Source organism: Mastomys coucha, unplaced genomic scaffold (assembly GCF_008632895.1).
Source record: "Mastomys coucha isolate ucsf_1 unplaced genomic scaffold, UCSF_Mcou_1 pScaffold13, whole genome shotgun sequence".
Lineage (NCBI taxonomy): Eukaryota > Metazoa > Chordata > Mammalia > Rodentia > Muridae > Mastomys > Mastomys coucha.
In genome coordinates this window covers 58,161,462-58,168,232 of record NW_022196895.1, presented here as the reverse complement: position 1 = coordinate 58,168,232, position 6,771 = coordinate 58,161,462, and the positions used below count along the sequence as shown (strand labels likewise).

The 6,771-nt window shown below is 40.7% G+C and overlaps 1 protein-coding gene and 1 pseudogene across 4 annotated transcripts in view; both read right to left on the bottom strand.

Moving 5' to 3' along the window:
* Nucleotides 1-317, bottom strand: part of LOC116087252 — a 1,433-nt pseudogene extending 1,116 nt beyond the window's left edge.
* Htr4 (5-hydroxytryptamine receptor 4) overlaps nucleotides 1-6,771 on the bottom strand; it is a 190,100-nt gene that overhangs the window by 141,564 nt on the left and 41,765 nt on the right. The gene's annotated exons all lie outside the window — the stretch shown is intronic.

The following is a 6,771-nucleotide window of genomic DNA, read 5'->3' as shown; positions in this document are numbered from 1 at the left end:
CCTTACACCACTCGTGTCTAGTCTGTTTGTCAAAGCCGAATCCCATGCACACCTGGCCAGAACCCATCATCCCACGGAACAAGGGACCCCGTAAGAAACCCCAGACTGTGGCACAGGGGCAGTTGGGCCGGGTTAGCACTAGGAGAAGCCTGTCCTAGGTAGGCCCCAGCATAGGAGGCCCCTGGGTAGGCCCCAGGATAGGAGGCCCCTGGGTTGGCCCCTGCCCCAGGCTGGTTCCCCCATGCACCCAGATATTCTTGAGGGTTTGGGTTTCCAGAGCCAGCTAAGGCATCATTAAGTGAAAAGCTGTCTGCCATTTTCCTGGTTGGTGCTCTGTGCTCTGCTCACTTGGTTAGTGCTCCTCCCGCCGCTCCACTAGCTTTTCGGATTGTTTTAATTTTAAAATGATCTTACAGGTTTATCTGGATCCTTATATACCCATGGTACTAATTCTTTGGCGGTTTTAGGTTTACAAACAACTTTTCCAGTTTGGCCAGTATTAATGTGCCTTCCTTTGGCATATTTTGTCATGTTAAAGCTTTACTTTCCCCATCATGAGGTTATAATGCAAATAAATGATGTATATTTGTGGAAATGAGCACGGTGTCTTGGCATCTGTACTAGGAAATGATTAAGTCTAACTAATTAGCATATTTACTACACTCATAGCGTGTGTGATGAGTCCCAAGGATACATAATTTCTTGCTAAGTACAATCGTCTTGCTGCCCACCAGACCTCCAGTTATGACTTACCTCTGGTCTAATTGAAACGGCTTCGTGTAGCCAGCATCTTATTACTCCACTCCGCTCCTCAGGCCCTGGAAACCGCTTCACTTTCTGACTCGATATGCTTGCTTTTCTGAACTTTCACATTAATGTAGTATTTGATTCCTGGGTTATGAATTTTATACCTCGTTGAAGATATTTTTTAAAGAGAGTTCATGTTCATGACAATATTAGGCTCAGCAAGTGTTCCTTTGGACACATCTTAAAATTTCCTTTAAGCAGAACATGTGCTGCATGCAATACCCCAATCTTCTGTTGTGTTCTAAGCTTCCAGAATATAAGAATAGTGTAAATTTGAACTTCAAAAATATATTACAAAAAGGGGATCTTTATTATTCATGTTTCACCATGCTTCCTGTGTTGGGTCCTGTCTGCTGATCCAAATGGAAGCATCACTTGGATACTTCATGCTATCTTTACTGTTTCCAAAGTCTGAGGGCTACCATGCGCATCCCTCGACCTCTTTTTCCTCATTTTGTCTTCTTCTCCTACCTTACATGCTTCCATTTTAATTTTAAATCTCATACTAGACTTAAACTTTCTTTCTTTTCTTTTTTTTTCTTTTTTTCGAGCCCTGGCTGTCCTGGAACTCACTCTGTAGACCAGGCTGGCCTCGAACTCAGAAATCTGCCTGCCTCTGCCTCCCAAGTGCTGGGATTAAAGGCGTGAGCCACCACTGCCTGGCCGACTTAAACTTTCTAATCCTTGCCTCTGTTAAAACCTTGCCATCCTGTAAATCATTATCTAGATTGCAGCCGAGTGTTTCTGAAATTCTAATGAAATCCGTCACACCACTCAGCTGCTGACAACTCTATTCTGAACCTGCATGGGTTTCCAAGTAAAGCCCTCACTCAAAACCAAAATTCAGTCACTGGTAATCTGATATGGCTTTGGTTTTTATCTCTTTCTAATCCACCCCAAAATGCTCCCAGAAGAACAGTATCTCAAATATTCTAACTTTTTAAATATATCCAAGTCACCCCAGATATCTTATATGTCATAAAAATCAATAATCTGATTTTAAAATACAGTGCAGATCTCTTAGCATGGAAGATTATCTTATCTTTTCTGGTGCTAACACGTTTCTCTTCATGTTTAATGGAACAAGTATACTGGGTAGCAGTGGGCACAATATTCTACTTTTAAATGGTGTGGAAACTACCTTCATTTGAAACATTTCACCTAACAGTATAATAGGGCTGGGGGATGGATCAGAAAGTAAAAGTGTTCACTGTGCAAGCATCAGGATCAGAGTTCAAATCCCAGCACCTACATAAAACACCAGGCATGGCAGAATGTACCAGTAACCCATGTATAATGTTGGGATGAATTGCTGGGGCTGGTGAACTACCAGCCCAGCTCCAGGTTTAAGAAAAGGTATATGAAGGAAGTATACAGGGCACCTAGAATCTGCCTCTGGCCTCAGTGTGCATATGAGTGCACACACAATAAATTAATAAATAAAGCATGTAACATATATATATATATATATTCATACATATATATTTTTTTCTAACTTGCTTTTCAACACAGCAATAGTAACCCTGAGTAAGACACACAGTCAGGGGCAAAACTGGACCAAATCCTGATCTTCACAGTTTCCATGGAGCTACGACAATGCCCCTTTACAACAGTCTCAATTCAATTCCAAAAAGCCTATATGAGCTTTCACTTTCCATGTTTCATACATGGATTAGTATTATAAAAGAACATGATTTCCCATGCATTTATTCCCTAACTGCTCACAAAAACCGATTGCTTATGATAGAAAAAAAAATTTGGAAGCTAATACATAAAAGATAGAGCTCTTCAAGAAAGCCCGCCTGGCATAACAGAACAATGTTTGCTTCTTTTCATAGGAACCATGTAAAATATAAGAAGACAGATGTGACCATGTAGGAAGAGTCCACTAGCATCTGTGACTTCTGTTCACGACACCAAGATGTATTTTTGAGCTACTTTGAGAAAGAAGGCTCCCTGAAGGAAATTAATCCGTTCTGGACTCTGAAGGAAGGTTGGAGCATCACGGGTTCGAGGCACCTAACTACAGACAAAGCATTGGAACAGCACTGTGCCTCAGCTCAGAGGAAATTCCAGCCCCATCCACGAGGACATGAATCAGGGTTAGGGTTAGGGTTAGGGTTAGGGTTAGGGTTAGAGTTAGGTACCAGAGCTCACACGGCAGTGTCTCGCACTAGAGTTGGCATTCTTCATCTCTTCATAACTCAGATAAGCTACTACCTATTCAGCTAGGAAACAGGTCACAGATGCTGCTCCTGATCACTCGTCACCACAAACTATCAGTCAATAGTCAAAGGAGAAAGAAAAACTTCTCATGTCAAAGCAGATTTAAGGAATTTATAGCCACAAAACCAGCTCTACAGAGAATATTATTGAAGAGAATATGTAACCCAAAAGGTTACAGGAAACATAAAGAAGTCTAAGGAAAGAATGCAACCATGACAAAATGCCAGGAATATTAAACACTCAGTCTCAATTGCTGTAACAAAAAGACGACTAACAAAGTGGATTAGTAAAATGGACCCATCTGCTTTGCTGCCTACCCCTAAGAAACACATTTTACCAATAATGGTAGATACCACCTTGGGTTAGAAAGAGGGAAAATGGTCTGCCAAGCAAATGGAACAAGGAAAGTAGCAGGAAAAGGTGTCTGATATCCTATGAAATGGAATTCAAAGCAAAATTTATCAGAAGTGGAAGGGAAGAAGGTTTCATATTTATTGAAAGAAAAATTCACTGAAAGGATATTATAATTCTAAACATGTATGCATCAAATGTAAGGCGTTGCGTTTCATAAAACAAATATTGTATCTAAAATTACAAAATGACCCTACAGAGCAATGGTGTGTGACTTCAACATGCCATTCTTATCAACAGATGGCTTATTCAGACAAAACCCAAATAGAGAAACTCCTGTGTTAAATGACATCAGAACATCATTTTTTTTTAAAAAAAATGATGACCTAACAGACAACTGCAGAATATTCCATTTGTCTTTGTTAGGGTTTTACTGTCCTGAGCAAACACTATGACCAAGGGAAGTCTTTCAAAGGACAACGTTTAATTGGGACTAGCTTATAGGTTTTAGAGGTGCAGTCCAGTATCATCATGGTGGGAGCATGGCAGCATTCAGGCAGACGTGGTTCAGGAGGAGCTGAGAGTTCTACATCTTCATCTGAAGGCTGACTTCCAGGCAGCTAGGATGAAGGTCCTAAGCCCAAGCCCACAGTGACACACCTACTCCAACAAGGCCACACCTACTCCAACAAGGCCACACCTACCCCCACAAGGCCACACCTACTCCAACAAAGCCACACCCACTCCAACAAGGCCACACCTACTCCAACAAGGCCACACCTACTCTAAGGCCACACCTCCTAATGGTGCCACTCCCTGGGCCAAGCATATACAACCATAACACTCAAACATTAAAGAGGACACTTTCTTCTCATAAACCCACAGAACTTTCTCCAAAGCTAACCATGTTAGGACACAAAGCAAGTCTCAACAAATTTAGGAAGACTGAAATGTCATCTTGTGTATTATCTCACCACAAAAGAATCAATCTGTATGCCAACAGTAAAACAAATAACAGAAAGTGCACACACTGACAGAAGAAATGTGACAAAACTCAGCCAACAGCTGGATAAAGGTGGATCCACAGGGAAATCAAGAAGGAAAACTTTAAATTCCTAGAATTGAGTGAAGAAAAAAAAAGCACAATACATTAAAATTTATGGGATGCGATTAAGGCAGCTGTAAGAGGAAAGTTTATAACACAAAGTGACCACACCAAAAACCTGGAGTGACTTCATTTTGGTAACTTAATGCTGCACTGGAAGCCTTCAAAATCTAAAAACAAACCACACCTAAAAGGAGATAATCAATTTCAATATAGTGCTTAAATCTTAATTAACTAACGCCATGGAACAAGTGCAGAGGAGAAAGGGAATACAGATAGGGAAAGGAGACAGAATATCTTTACTTGCAGATAATTGATGATTGTATATATAAAAGACACATAAAGAGCCCACTGAAAGCTTCCACAACCTATTCTGAAAAATGTATTCTACATAGTAGCAGTATATGAAATCAACAGGGAAACATCAACAGCCTGCCCAGACACCAATGACAAACATGCCAAGAAAGAAACTGGGGAAGCAATCTGATTCACAAAGGCCTCCAAATGTACCTTGGAATAACTCTAAATGAAAACTTTTAAACACTGAAGAAAAAAATTGAAGAGGATTCCAGATGGGAAGACCTTCCATGCTCAGTGATTAGCAGAAATAATATTGTGAAAATGACCAGCCTACCGCAAGCAATCCACAGATGCAACACAATTCCAACTCAATGCTTCCAACAAATTAGAAAAAAAAATTAAATGCATATAGAAACATGAAAGGCCCAGGATACCCGAACAATGTGAAACTTTAAATAAATGAATAGAAACCTACTGGAGGGGGTCACCACCCCCCATTTCAAGTTACGCTACAGAGATAGAGTAATAACAACAGTACAACACTGGGGCCAGCTAGACACAGTGATCAATGAAATAGAACTGAAGACTGAGGCATAAACCCATGTATCTACTACCACCTGATTTTTGAGAAAGAAGTTGTAATACACATAGAGGAAAGACAGCCCCTGTAACCATTTGTGTACATAAGGCCATGTGAGAGCCAATACTGAAAGTCTGGTTTACATCAGCAGTCACTGAATTAGTATTTGCTGAACATATACTACCTTAAGAAATTGGATAAAATATGAGAGCATTTATCTTTAAGTATTATAAAGCTTTGCAGGACAAACTTATCATAAAATCTCATACATGCTAAAATGAGAAGTATCAGTAAAACGTATAAGAAATGTGTCAGCATAAAGACAGTTAGGTCAGGCTTTCCCTCAGAAAGTCTGAGGGTCCGTAGAGGTGATATGACAGTCACTTGATAAGATAAGGAAGACCCCGCCCTTAGTAACAAGAAAATGCAACTTAAGAGGAAACTCAGAGGAAACACAGGAACACAGTAGACCTGGACTACACGTAGAAAGCGGCACAATACAGCTACTCAAAATGTCCATTGTATCGTGGAAGTCATGTGTCGTGTAGGGAGTGTGTCCACATCTCTTAAGATTCAGTTCCAGCATGCAGTGTTTCAGTTCTGTGGTGAAGAACTGGGATAACAATGAGTAATCGTTTATTGACTGATTTATTGACTGATAAAAGTAGGGCACTCTCCTGGCCTAAAAATCAGTTAGACACTGGAGAGAGCAAGCGGGGATCTTTATCATAGTGGTTCATTGTATACTCAATTAACTGACCCCACCAGAGGACGCTGTCATGCTGCAAGCAATTTTGTTCACTATTCACTGAAGGATCTCAGGTTCCCAGATAAGGATGAGACAAGATCTGGTATCTACTGTGTCTTCTTCCAGCTCCATCGCTGTCCATCGTCATCGCTGGACACAGACACTGGGACTCCCCTTGTAAATCAGAGAGTAACATACTGAAAATTTCAAGCAATGTGTATCCTCCAAGGACTAGCCAATTGTTGCATACAGCTCTCAAGAAAGGAAAGAGGGAATTGTTCTGACACTAAAACAATGGGGTGTGGGGTTTACTGAGAAAGAGAGAGGGAGAGAGAGAGAGACAGACAGACAGACAGACAGAGACAGAGACAGACAGAGAGAGATCCTTTGCTTTCATTTGCACAGACTATATATCTCAAGTTTCAGGAACTTTTTAGGGTGATTTTTGACTATATGGTAATTCACTCAGGTGTTACTCTTAGGAACCCTTCCATATGGTTCTGGTTTAAGGAAACTAAAAGAATTCACCATCCTTAAAGTTACAGAATCTGAAAATATCTGAAAATACAAATTGTAGGTTGTGCTGGGTGGTAGGGGCGCATGCCTTTAATCCCAGCACCTGGGAGGCAGAGGCAGGTGGATCTCTGAGTTTGA